Source organism: Peromyscus maniculatus, chromosome 3 (genome assembly GCF_049852395.1).
Source record: "Peromyscus maniculatus bairdii isolate BWxNUB_F1_BW_parent chromosome 3, HU_Pman_BW_mat_3.1, whole genome shotgun sequence".
Lineage (NCBI taxonomy): Eukaryota > Metazoa > Chordata > Mammalia > Rodentia > Cricetidae > Peromyscus > Peromyscus maniculatus.
Genome location: NC_134854.1, coordinates 130,277,983 through 130,291,800, shown reverse-complemented (window position 1 = coordinate 130,291,800; position 13,818 = coordinate 130,277,983). Strand labels below are relative to the sequence as shown.

At 43.3% G+C, this 13,818-nt stretch overlaps 1 protein-coding gene across 2 annotated transcripts in view; it reads left to right on the top strand.

The window, feature by feature from the left end:
* Sumf1 (sulfatase modifying factor 1) overlaps positions 1-13,818 on the top strand; it is an 85,510-nt gene that overhangs the window by 19,468 nt on the left and 52,224 nt on the right. The window lies entirely within an intron of this gene.

The following is a 13,818-nucleotide window of genomic DNA, read 5'->3' as shown; positions in this document are numbered from 1 at the left end:
CTGTCTTACACACTTTATTTTGTTTTCTTTTGGAATAAAGCCTTGCTGTTGAAAGTCTTAAGTTTTTTTTTCCTTGAAAGCTGCTTATTGTTTTTGCCTGAGTGTTCAAGTGTTTTTTCCTCTTTAGTGTATGGTGTTTGCTCTAAAAGTATGTGTGGTGCTAATCATTGTGGGTCAGTATTGTCAGGTACAAGTTTGCCTTTTCAATTTGTATTTTCAGTATTAGGGTTTAAATATAGGATTTTTTTTTTTTAAGTTTTTACTGTGTTTTTCTGTGCTTTCACTCACCCCGCCCTACTTTTGGAGCCTTTATTTGTAAGATCATTTTACTTTTTGGGGGTGGTAATGAGGTCAAACCTAGACTCTTATGCATGTTAAGCAAGCGCTGTACTATTGAGCCATACCTTCTGACCATGTTTATTACTTATTTTTTGAATTGCCTTTGTCCTTATTTTCCCTTAAGTTAAACATTTTCTTCATTTTGCCTGTTGGGTCTCTGAGGTAATATTTGTGAAATGACTTTTTGTTTAATTTCTAGTGCTTTATTGACTTTGGCACTTGTGTGTGTTTATGAATTAGGACTTTTTTGTTTATAATTCTATGAATATTATTTACCTCATTTTGGAACAGCATGCTCTGTGTGTGTGTGTGTGTGTGTGTGTGTGTGTGTGTGTGTGTGTGTATGAGAGAGAGAGAGCGAGAGCGAGAGCGTTAGAGCATGTGCCAGAGTGCACATGAGAGCTATTCTCCTATGGTTTAGATGTGGTTGTACTAGAAGATTAGTTGCAATGTGGTAGTGTGGAGAAGTGGTAGAATTTAAGTAGACTATTAAGGTAAACTTTAACCTTTAAAATTAGGAGGTAATTAGGTCACTGTGGATACTGCCTACCAAAGGGAATGATGGACTTCTTATAAGAGTTGCTATAAAGGAGCAAGCCTGGCCTGGAGAGATGGCCCAGTCAGTAAAATGCTTGCCTGTGAGCACAAAGGCCTGAGTTCGGTCCCCAGACCCCATGTGAAAAAGCTGGCTTCAGGGGTACATACCTGTAATTCCAGAACTGGGGAAACGGGCAGAAGGATTCTTGGGCTTGCTGGCCAGCCGGTCTGGCAGAATTGGTAAGCCAGTGAGAAACTTGATCTGAAAGAAGATGTTGAGCAGGTGGGAAAGTCCCTGGCCTCTGGCCTCTGTGATTACATGCATGAATGGAGTCGTCACTCTGTAAACATCCCTTTCTCCTTTGTGAGGATGGGGAGTGAGCTTTCTACACTGTGGACGCTGAACTACACTCCCAATCCAAACTAGTTTTCTTTAGGCATTACCCAGCAGCCAGGATTTTGTTAGAATCATGGGAAAAGGATGTACACGTCTTCCAGGCTGCATTTATTTCTGTCCTGTTTCTTCATCTCTTTTTTTCCCTTACAGTAACATTTGGTTGGATTAGAACTTGAGTCATTTTGTTGTTCATTATCAACTGGTCTAGAGTAGTTTTGTGACTTTGCTCACATCCTTCTTGACCTTTTTCCCTCTTGTCATTTTGTTTTGGTCAGGTGATTTTTGCCCTGTAGGAGTTCTCCTTAGAGATTCTGTGCTGGAAGGGCACCGTGGTGTGTCAGTGTCACATTTGTGGGGTAGGCGTTCCAGTCCGTCCACACTCTGATTGTGGGTTGCTCACACTCACAGGTCGCTGTAGTGGACACAGTTCCTTCCAGTTCTGGCTGCTTTTCTCAGATTGCCTTCTGTGCTTTTCTAGCAATGCCTGCCGGTTATTTGAGGGATTTTCCCCACAGTTGTTGATCCTGGAAAGTCTGGGTGAGAGAATGTTTCAGGGGACCCCTGCAGGTTGAGGGGAACTGATTTCGGGAACAGCTCAGGCAGTGCACTTAGCAAGGGGCTGCTGTGCCCACCTGCTTTGATTGCCCACCTTCATCTCTGTGGTCAGCTCTCGGCAGTGCTCCCTCTGGGAGGTTCATTGGACACCATCCTCTCTCATCCACATTCCACGCTGATGTGCTCCCTGTCTGTTAGGTGTTCTTGTGACTTCTTGTGCCCTTCCTCTGTACTGCTTGTAGTTGTTTGTTTTTACTCTTTACTCTTTGCTCTTTTGGCAGCTGACCACTCAGCTCCCCACCCCCCAAAAGAAAATCACACATGAAATCTTATTCTTACTTATGAATGCCCGACCTTAGCTTGGTTTATTTCTAGCCAGCTCTTCTTAACTTAAATTATCCTATCTATCTTTTGCCTCTGGGCTTTTACCTTTCTATATTTCTGTATATCTTTTCTTTCCTTCTTATTCCGTGTCTGACTGTGTAGCTGGGTGGCTGGCCCCTTCTTTTCTTGCTCCTTCTCTCATTCCTTGGTCCTTTTTTCCCAGACTTCTCCTATTTATTCTCTGCCTGCCAGCCCCACCTATCCTTTCTTCTGCCTTGCTATTGGCCGTTCAGCTCTTTGTTAGACCAATCAGGTGTTTTAGACAGGCAAAGTAACACAGCTTCACAGAGTTAAACAAATGCAACATAAAAGAAAGCAACACATCTTTGCATCATTAAAACAGCAGAAACAAATGTAACACACCTGAAAATAATATTGCACAACAACTGTTCACCTCACTTATCATCATGATTGTTTGTATAGGTATTTCAGGATTGTTTCCCTTTGCTAGATTTCATTTTAAGGTGGGTCAAATGCCTTGTGGTTTTTCTTTTGTTTGTTTTGTTTTCTCCTTTTTTGAGATAGGGTCTCTCTGTATATCTCCGACTCTCCTGAAACTCACTCTGTAGGCCAGGCTAGCTTCAAACTCAGAGATCTGCCTGGCTCTGCCTTCTGAGTGTTGGGGTTAAAGGTGTACACCACCGTGCCTGGCTTTGCATTGTGTATTTACTACTGTATTCCTAGTTCAGTGACTGTCACTTAATAAGTACTTAGCACATATCTGGCAGAATGAAAGCTTATCATTTATGTATTGTGTTGGAGCACTTAGTTTTTGAAAGAGCAGAGTTCAGACTTAGTATGACCTATCTCTCTGGCTACAAAGGCAGCTCTTCCTTGGTGAGAGATGCTGGCCTGGTCCTTAAGGTTTGAAGTGAGTTTAGAGCTGCAGTTATTTGGAAAGGGCAGTCTAGGGCTGGATGATTGGATAAGATAAAGTGCTTCTGTCGTTTGTGCTTTTATTGAAAAGAACAGTTGTTTGCTTGTCTTAGGAGTCAGTGTGTGGCGTGGGCTCAGGAAGTAAACTGTGATAACCTTGGAAGGGGAGAACTTAATATAATAGGATAACAGGGCACAGTTGCTTTCCTCCAACCTGTTCCAAGACACTTGATCAGTATGAGGATGTATGAGGTAAGCTGGGGTCACACAATCCTGTTTAACATGCACTTCCATTTACTTTCAAGGCACAGATCTTTTTAAAAAATAATTTGTTTATTTTTATTTCATGTGCATTTGTGTTTTGCCTGCATATATGTATGTGTGAAGGTGTTAGATCACCTGACACTGTAGTTACAGGCAGTTATGAACTGCCATGTGTGTTCTGGGAATTGAATCTGGGTCCTCTTGTGCCATCTCCAGCCCTGACATGGGTCTGTTAAGGTTCAACTTGGATCAAGGAAAAGAATGAGTCTAGCTTCCTTTCCCCAATTGAATGTTGGTCTTTATATCATCAACCCCCTTATAGAAACAAGGTAGATTACATACAGTAGATTACTCATGCCCAGGGATACCCAGCTTTAAGAAATCCATATGTACCAGGTGGTGGTAGTGCATGCCTTTAATCCCAATATTTGCGAGGCAGAGGTGAGTAGATCTCTGAGTTTGAGACCAGCCTGGTCTACAGAGCGAGTTCCAGGACAGCCAAGGCTATACAGAGAAACCTTATCTCAGAAAAAAAAAGAGAGAGAGAAATCAATATGTACAAATAAGAAATTACAATGGGCTGTTGCACACCTGTAATCTCAGCATTCAGGAGGCAGAGGAAGGATCACAAGTTCAAGGTCAGCCTGAGCTATATAGCAAGGCCCTATCTAAAAAAATGAGTTGAAGATATAGCTCAGTGGTAGTGCAATATGTCACTGGATTTGATCTCAGCACTGTAAAAGAACAAAAGCAATTACAAGAGTGTGAGAGCTGATATTTCAGTGGATAGAATTTTCAAAATATCCTTCAAGCATCTTTTCTGAAGATGATTATTTTCCAGGGTTGATGTTTGAAGCCAGAGTTATATACATACTATACAAGTTCTCTACTATGAGCTGCACCCACAGCCCTCCACATAGAATTAATTTCTGTGTTATGGTCATACGATGTCTTAATTACTTGTCTATTGCTGTGGTAAGACCCAATGACTGATGCTACTTAGAGAAGAAAGAGTTTATTATAGTTTCAGAGGGTGAGTTCATGATCATCATGGTAGGGAGCATGGCAGCTGGCAGGAAGGCAGGCAGGCAGGCAGGGCACTGGAACAGTAGCTGAGAGCTTGTCATTTGCAAGTAGGAGGCAGAGAGCGAGAAAATGAGTTGGTGGTGGTGGGGAACTCTAACTGTGAATGGCATTGACTTTTGAAACCTCAAAGCCCACCCCCAGTGACACACTTCCTCCAACCAGGCCACACCACCCAATTATTCCTAAATAGTTCCACCAACTGGGGAGCAGAAATTCAAATATATATGCCTGTGGGGTCATTCTCATTCAAACTACCATATGTAGGCATACAGTAAGTGATTGAATCTACTTGCTGTATGTGTAATGTGATATAGGATTTTGCTGAGTACTATCACATTATGTAAAGATGGGGCATATTGCACCCTCTGTCAAAGTTGAAGTTTTTTTTTAACAGTATGTCTTTTTTCTTATTCATTTTAAGAAAATACCCAAATCAGTATCATTCCCTATGTCTATCTATGTTTCAACTGAAAATGAGTAAAATTGATCAAGTTTCAGCTTTCATTGGATGTGTGTATCCCTTGGGCCATTCTTACTGATTGCCTAGAATGTCCAACCCTGCAACTGTTTCCAGTCTTCTGGGAAGACCTGAAATGTTGTGTATGCTAATTGTGAGTATAATGTTCCAGGACAGGAAATTTCACTAAGAACTGAAGCAAAACGTCTTGAAAATTTTTTAGTTTCACCCTGCCTTTCAAAAATATTTGTGTCCTGTTTGAAAAAGCAAGCATTGTTCTCTTGCATTCAGCCTATTAAGTCATCAAGGTACCTGACTCAGGATTTAATTAGAAGTCATCCATCTGACCTGACTACCTTTCTGTTGTGATGATGATTTTGTTTCCACCCATTACTAGAGCCTGTTCTGATGAATTTGTACATGTTGCTGAATCTAGAGACATTTCAGTCACCGTGATCTCTCTTCCATTTGATTTTTCCAGTTGTTAGATTCTCCTTCAGTTTTATTTATACTTTGTGAATTTGAATAGAGCTGCAATTTCTCATTGTTCACTGGTGCCAGTTGAAAAAATTCTCCCTGGCTGTTTTTGTAAGGATAGCTGTCATGTTTATACTACATCTCAAGAAACCTCTGTCTTTTTAATCTGCTTGTCTAAATGCATTTAGTTTTTGAGAGAGAAACTGTAAAATTGTGAACTTGACATCTTTAGACTTGAATATGCTTAATTACACAGTATTCCATCTTTTTCTGTGTGGGTTTTATTCTGGGCTGTGGTGTGTGTATAAGAAGCATAATTTACCACCTCTGGCAAGAAGAAAGGCACTTTTGCTGTTTCCCCCTCCTTCTCTTTTCAAGTTCTTACTACAGTTCTGGCTATGTCCCACGGGAGAGGTGGGAAACCATGTCTTTGCTTTCTGAAGTCCATTTCTCGAGGGGGCATGAGACTCACATGGATTCTGTTTACATTGCCATTGGCCACTGGCAGGCTGGTACAGCTGTTTCAACTTAAACCCAAGGCAGTTGCTATGGAGATGGCTGAGTAGAAATAGGTCATGTTTAAAGTCCTTTCCCTCGAATATAAAGCAGTGCTAAAACTTCAGGTTGTCTTGGTTGAGCAGAGAATGTGTAGGTGGACAACCACATCCAACTGAGACTTTCTTGTCTTATGATGAGGTGGTTTTTATGTTTTTTATGCCAGCCTCTCCACATTGCTGCTTTTACTCAGTAAACAAAACACCCAGTAAAGAACCGTGCTAAGGGTAGGATCATTTGCATATAATCCTGGATAACTCCCCAAGTGTGTTTGTTCATAAAAGTTGTTGTTTTTATTTCATAAAGGCTCTTAAATGTGATAAAATAGCATTTATTTTCAAGGCAGAGCCAGAAGTTCAAGGACAAATTTTTTTAAAACATTGAATTAGTAACCCTGACATTTGGAACTGAAGAGATGGCTTAGTGTTTAAGAGCACTGGTTTCTCTTCCAGAGGCCCCACGTTTGATTCCCAGCACCCACATGGAGGCTCACAACTGTCTTTAACATCAGTCTCAGGGCTATGATGCTCACTCTGGCCTCCTCAGGTACCAGACACACACATGTGTATAGATATACATGCAGGAAAACACTCATACAGATTAAAAAAAAATCGACATGTTGATGATGTCTGTGGCTCATGTTACCACCAAAGGCCATGATGCATGGTCTTGGCTGACACCTGAAGCTATGTTGATGTCCGTGGCCCATGCTGCCACCGAGGGCCATGTCTGGGTCCGTGGTCCTAATGCAGGCAGGGCTTGTATTGATGTCCATGGTCCACACTGTCACCAGAAGCTATCTGGAAGTCCATGATCCATGCTTCTGCTTGTGGTGATATTTTGTTTGTACTCTAACAAATAAAATTTGCCTACAGATCAGAGGACTGAGCCAGCCACTAGATTAAATTTAGAGGCTAGGCAATGATGGCACACACCTTTAATCCTAGCACTTGGAGGCAGAGATCTGTCTGGAGTTCAAAGCCACTCTAGACTATAGGAAATTAATTCAGTCTAAAAGAGAAACAGAGTCAGGCAGTGGTGGCACACATTTTTTAATCCCAGTGCTTGGGAGTCACATACCTTTAACCTCAGCACTAGGAAGGTTGAGACAGGAAGTGATATGGCTGGATAGAGAAAGGAATTTAAGGTAGAAGGAGACAGGAATTTGGCACCCTTTCCACTGAGGACCCAGGGGCATTCAGTCTGAGGATTTGTGGAGATAGGCTCTTCCCCTTTTGGCTGAGGAGTTGATGGGGTGAGAAGTGGCTGTGGCTTATTTCCTCTGATCTTTCAGCATTTACCCCAGTATCTGGCTCTGGGTTTTTATTATAAGATTGGTGCAATACCTGCTGACTGTAAAGGGCAAGGAAGCTGCTTTTGCGGTGGTATGGATGACTGCAGACTCACAGTTGAGAAAGAGGGGCATAGAAGGATTCTGTGACAACCCCCCCCCCCATCTCCCAAAAAGTAACAGCCTAGATAGGAAGCCATTGAAGAGAACTTTTAAAAATTGTGATAAGGATGCTAAAGTGTAGCTCTCCACAATAAATGGAGAGGTAGATAGGGGCAGGAAGGAACTCAGTTTTCTCTTTCTTTCTTTCTTTCTTTCTTTCTTTCTTTCTTTCTTTCTTTCTTTCTTTTTTTTGGTTTTTCGAGACAGGGTTTCTCTGTGTAGCTTTGCGCCTTTCCTGGAACTCACTTAGTAGCCCAGGCTGGCCTCGAACTCACAGAGATCTGCCTGGCCCTACCTCCCGAGTGCTGGGATTAAAGGCGTGCGCCACCACCGCCCGGCTGGACTCAGTTTTCTTTAAAGGACTGGCCACTGGGATTTTGACCATGCTCTAGTGGTTCTGTTGGCAACACAAACTGGACTTGTTTCTTCTTCTCCTTCTCCTCTTCTTCTTGTGGGGGGCAGCCAGAGGGGTGGGGCAGACCTAGGAGGACTGGGAGGTAGGTGTGATTGGGGTGCATAATGTGATTTTTTTTTAAAACATACATATAAAAATGTATTTTAAAAATCTTAAAAAAAAATACTGACATTTGCAAGAAGAAGGTATCCATGAAATTGGGTGGAGTGTGCCATGAGTTTAGTCAGAAAATATCTTGGCTCATCCAGAACAAGTTGGCCAGGATGACAAGGCCACACCTGATTTCATAATTATCGTGGGGTGACTTCAGTTTCTTGTGTCATTTGGAGATTTTGACTCTGCATCTGACTGATCACAGTGGTGACCATAGTCGGTCTCACAGGCTGGCATGCCATTAGTGTCCTTATTGGTGCTGAGGCTTTGTCTGATTTGGAGGTCATCCTCCTGTTTATCACATCCATGGTGCATCTTGCTGCAAAGGAACAGGCTGGCTTAGGTGTAGATGGTTCTCGAAGCAAGCCTGTGATGAAAGAATGTCATTACATACTCTTCTTGAGAATATTTCCATTCGACACATGCTGTTCCTTGACTTTATAGCCCTTGGGCACTTCCCACAGCCTGTGAATATTCTGAAGAGGTGATCTGATAAGTGGATGAGGCCCAGACTGGAGAGTAGGTTTTTACTAATTGGAATATGTGTTCTATGGAAGGTGATTTAAGATGATTTTGTAACATGCATTAACATGAATAAATAATAGTAAGACTAGTAATTGACACATGGGTGATTTTTTTACTCCTTATCCTAATGCTTGTCTATGAATTTTGTTATATAATCCTTCTGTCAACTGTGGGGAACACAGGGGATTTTTATCTCCACTTCACAAATGAGTAAAACAGGGCCTAGAGAGGGTAGAGAGTTTGAGCACTTACATCTTATAGTATGTAGTGCTGTTTTCAAACTCAGGTAGCTTGTTCCTGCTAGATAGAGTCAGGTGCTCCTATCACTGTGCCAGTGTGAAGTATATATTAATACTTTAATAATGCTTTTCCTGATTGTCGCTACAGTGGACAGTTTGCTCTTTGCGGTAACATGTGGCAATGTCTTGATTCTTTTTTTTTTTTGTTCGCTACAGTTGATATGTAGCTGGTGTGTAGTAGGTAGAGGACAGAAATGCTGCCACACATTCTACCTCATACAGGAGGCCCTAACTAAGATGGAATTGATTATATGGCCTAGAGAATGTCCAGAGTGCCGAGGCTGATAAAGCGTGTTTTATAATGCATGCTCATTCTAAAACAGTGTACAACTCTTCCAGTCCTTCACCCTGTTAAGTGTATGTATATTTTCCTGGAGTTTTTTTTTTATTATTACTTCTAGCTATACCAACATACATTTTTATGCAAATATTTTATGGAAACAAAGTCAGACCTACACTCTATAGGTTCCTTTTATAACAATACATAATCTATTTCCATGTTTAGGTAAGTTTTGATAACTAAGTGTGGGACAGCTGGGTAGTTGTGTAGTTTTTATTTAGAAGCAGGGTTCTGTGAGTCCGCATGTATCTGTGCATTTTTTGCTTGTGTTCTGTATAGTCTGCAAATATCTTTGCATTCAGATCTTGCGGTTTTGGGTTAAACAGGAGTCTGTGGTCTTTGATTAAAGACTTGTGGTCACAGTGTCCCCTCCTTACGCCCTGCATAAGGTTCTTTTGTTTCTCTGTGGACATCAGTGAAGTTGATCATTGTATAGCTCCAGGACCCTGAAACTTGTTCATTTTGGGTGGTGTGCTAGAGTATTGTGAAACTGAAGAAAAGAAAAAAGTCAAAAGCAGAGAAAGAGAGTGAGAAGGGAAGTCAGGAACTGTGCTACTGATGTGTGTATATCTGGATGTGAGTTTGAGTTTCAGAAGCATACTGGAGAGAAAGTGAGGTGACTCAGTTTGCACTTTGTCCCTCATTTTGTAATGAAATAATTATTATGTATAAAATAAATATTTTTTGTTTTTGTTTTCTTTTTTCTTTTTGGTTTTTCAAGACAGGGTTTCTCTGTGTAGCTTTGGAGCCTGTCCTGGAATTCACTCTGTAGACCAGGCTGGCCTTGAACTCACAGAGATCCGCCTGCCTCTGCCTCCCGAGTGCTGGGATTAAAGGCGTGTGCCACCACTGCCTGGCTAAAATAAATAATTTAAAAAACCTGTCAATATACCAACTATCTTAAACTGTACTCTGACAATTCCTGGTAACAGTAGTGTCCCAACACCGCCACCAGCCTGAGGTGTTTTCTAAGTTACATTCCACAGCAGAAGTAATTTATAACAAAGTTTAAGCAAAACTCAAAATCCAAATAAAAACGTATGAGTTGGTTTACTCATTTTTTCTTAAAGACTTTTCTTTTGAAAATGTAGGGTGGTTTTTTATCAGGTTTACAGCATAGATGCAGGCATGAGAAAGGAGTGCTAATATGGTAAAACTCAAGGTTACAATGGTTCTGGTCCTAGGTAAGCAGGGTTCATTGGTATCTTTTAGCATCTTTGCCATATCTTTAGAACCTGCGTTGGCCCTCGAGGCAGTTTTGGCAATATCGGTTGTGGTTTTTTTGTTTGTTTGTCTTTTGTTTTTGACTCAGTAAGAAGGGCAAAGTTGATTGCAAGGCAAGGAGGCTTCTTTTCTTTCTCACATCTTTTTACTCTTTCCGGTTGTTCTGTCTTGCCTCACTGGAACTTGGAGATCCTTTCTGGGAATTAGGCTTGGTGCCTGTCACTTAGTGGGTCCTCTGTAAGTATCTGTAGTCAGTTGAATTCCGGGAAAAGCTAGGGCTAATGAAAGGACAGGCAGGCCACTGCTGCTGCAGCCCTTGAGAATCCTGTGGAGAACCCAACTCCATGGATAGTCTCCTTGGAAGAACGGTTGGGGACCTTGGGGAGCTTCTTCTCCTAACATTGCATTTGCTGTCTCTTCTAAAGCTGGGGTATGTGTAACCTGCAGCCCTTTCCACAATGTACAGTGCGCAGAAGTGGGTATTACCCAAAGCCACAAGCTCTTTGAAGAATATTCCAATGATTATTATAGCTCCAAACTGGAAATGCGGAAATGCCCATTAGTAGGCAGAATGGATAAAAACAGATACTGTATTCTTTTTCATTGCTAAAGGCGAAGAAATATTTCAAAATAAAAATGGCATGAGAAAAAACAAAGGTGTCCCAGTATCCACCACCCAGATTTGATATATTTTGTTTTTTTCTTTTTCTAATTTAAGGCCTGGAGGCTTCCATTAGCAGAGCTTTGTGCTCGGAGTAGAGTTGGGCAGGTTGAGTCATGTGATTATCTTCCTGAAATCCAAGAGTGGGATGACCTGAGCTTTCTGTGCACATCATCCCTTGATGCGAAGTGAATTGCCTGTCACTGGCACCACACAGAACAATCCCAGGTTAGCTGCAGATGAAGCAGAAGGAAGCCATGCTTTCAGCTCCTGCGTGCTGCAAAATTGAATGCCTTGCAGTATGTTAAAGGACAAAATAGCTTTTCTTTTACAGTGTTTAAAGTAAATGTCTTTTTTCATCAGATTGTTGTGGGGATACCTTAAATGTTTTGATTGTGCTAATGTGAAAAAAAATGAATGAGAGTAGTCTTGATGTTCACAGTGACAGCTTTCACTGTCAGCAGGGACACAGTTCCTGTCACTTCCACCGCACCAAGCTCACAGGGATGCAGGGTGTTGAGAATAGGATTGTCATGGGGCTAAAGATGAGTCTGCTCTAGTTTGTTAGAAGAATCATTCCTAAGTTTCTGGTCTTCACTGTTAGCAGTAGTGATTGACTTATATGGCTCTCCTTGTAACTGCTTGTCATAGGGCTGTGCCCAGTGAGACCGGATCCCTTTCCCCACTGCTTGCTCACTCATTACCCTAAGTTGCTAAGTGCAGAGCCGTAAGCCCATTTTGCCATAATTCTTCACTCTATTTACAAATAAGCAAGCGGGCCTGGAGAGGTTAAATACTGTAAATAGCAGAGTCATAATCCAAAGCTAATTTTGATTGGCATCAAAGCTTTAGGTCCTAACTAGTCACTCAGTGGGGACCCCTCCTCACTTTCATTACTCTGGTGAACACGATTAATAGAACAGTAAAAAGGTTGTTAAGGTTCTAGTAATGATTTCCTCAGTGCTTTGCAATCTTACCTGATTTGTCCTCCTCTGCTGTCTGCGTTAGTTGAGGCTGGATCTTGATCCCGGTTCACAGATGAAGGCTGTCAGGAATCATCATGAACTTACCCAGATGATGTCAGGCTGCAGGTTGTACCATGATCTTTTAAACATAGTTCATTGTTTTTCCCTGTGTGTTTCCACTTGATCTTTGGTCATTTTGGATTACCTTCAACCTCATGTTTAATGTGAAGATTAACTCTTTCCCCATCTTTCTTTATATATATATAAAGATATCTTTATTGACTCTTTGGAAATTCACATCATGCACTGCAATCCCACTCACCTCTCAGTCCTTCCATATCTGCACTGCACCCCTGTAACATGCCTCCCCGAAAGTTAATTGAAAACAAAACAAAACCCACCTCATTCCTCCATCTTTCCAACACCTCTTCATTCATCCTAGTGGCATCGGGAGCTGCAGTGTGTCACTCAGAGTACCCTTTTGTCCAATCAGCTCCACATGCAAAATGTTCATTGCAATGAGTCATTGGTCTGGTTCAAGGCCTCTGGCACACCACTGAGCCCTCAGGTATCCTGCCTTGAGACATGGAGATCCCGAGGCTATCCTTCTGCAGGACCAGTCCCTTCGTGCACTCCAGCAGGTCATAGATAGGACAGTTTTTAGGGTAGGTCAGCCCAAGACCTAGGATGTGGGTCTGAGTGGTAGCTGAGCTGGTCAGTCTGGGCCACTGGGACTGCCCCCCCCCCCAGGTGAGGGGCAGAGCTAGCTCTCCTAGGCCCATGCCATTAGGGCCAGCTCTCCCATGCCTGTGGTGAGGAGTAGGGCCATCTCTCCTGAGTGCAGAGATCAACTCTATCATGTGGGGAGGGACCAACTCTCCTGCTGCAGTGTCTAGTAAGGGGCAGAGTCAGCTGTCTTAGGGCCAGTGAGGGACAGGGCTGGCTCAGCAAGGCCCTCGGATTTCAACACACATGGTTCCTATTACCCCCTGTGGTAACCTGAGCTATGGACATCAGCCCAGACCCTGGCTGCTGTTGGGCCATGGACCTAGACACGGCCCATGGCAGTAGCCCAAGCCCAGCCCCATGGTGACACCCATGGCCCCAGGTGGCAGCAGGGGCCACTTAGATTGGTATGGTGCTGGCTGCAACATGGCCACAGGTTGTGGCTCAGATCTTAGGTATCCGTGTGGCCTTTCGTGGTGCCATGGGCCATGGACATCAACATAGATCCTGGATATGGTAGGACCAGAAACCCAGACATGGTCCTTATCAGCTGCTTGGGCTTGGATGTCACCATGGCCCCAGGTGGCAGCACAGGCCACTCAGATTGGCATGGCCCTGGTGGCAGCAAGGCCCTCAGACACCAACATGGCCCCAGATGGTGGCCCAGACCCCGGGCATTGGCATTGCCTTCGATGGTATCAGGAGCCACAGACGTCAACACAGACCCTGGCTGCAGTAAGGCTACAGACCCAGACATGGTCCTTGGCAGCAGCCCTGGCCCAGGTGACACCATGCCCCAGCTATAGCACAGCCCCCAGACACCAACATGGCCACAGGAGGTGGCCTAGACCCTGGGCATCCATGTGACAGCCTTTGGTGGCACCATGGGCAAGACATCAGAGACCCTGGGGCTGTGGTAGGTCCATGGACCCAGAAATGGCCCTTGGCAGCAGCCATGGCCCAGACGACACTCGTGTTCCCAGTTGGCAGCAGGGATCACTCATTGGTGTGGCCCTCGTGCCAGCATGGCCCTCCAGTGCCAACATGGCCACAAGTTGTGACCTAGACTCTGGGCATCCATGTGGCCTTTGGTGGCACCATGGACCGCAGACATGGTCCTCATCAGCTTC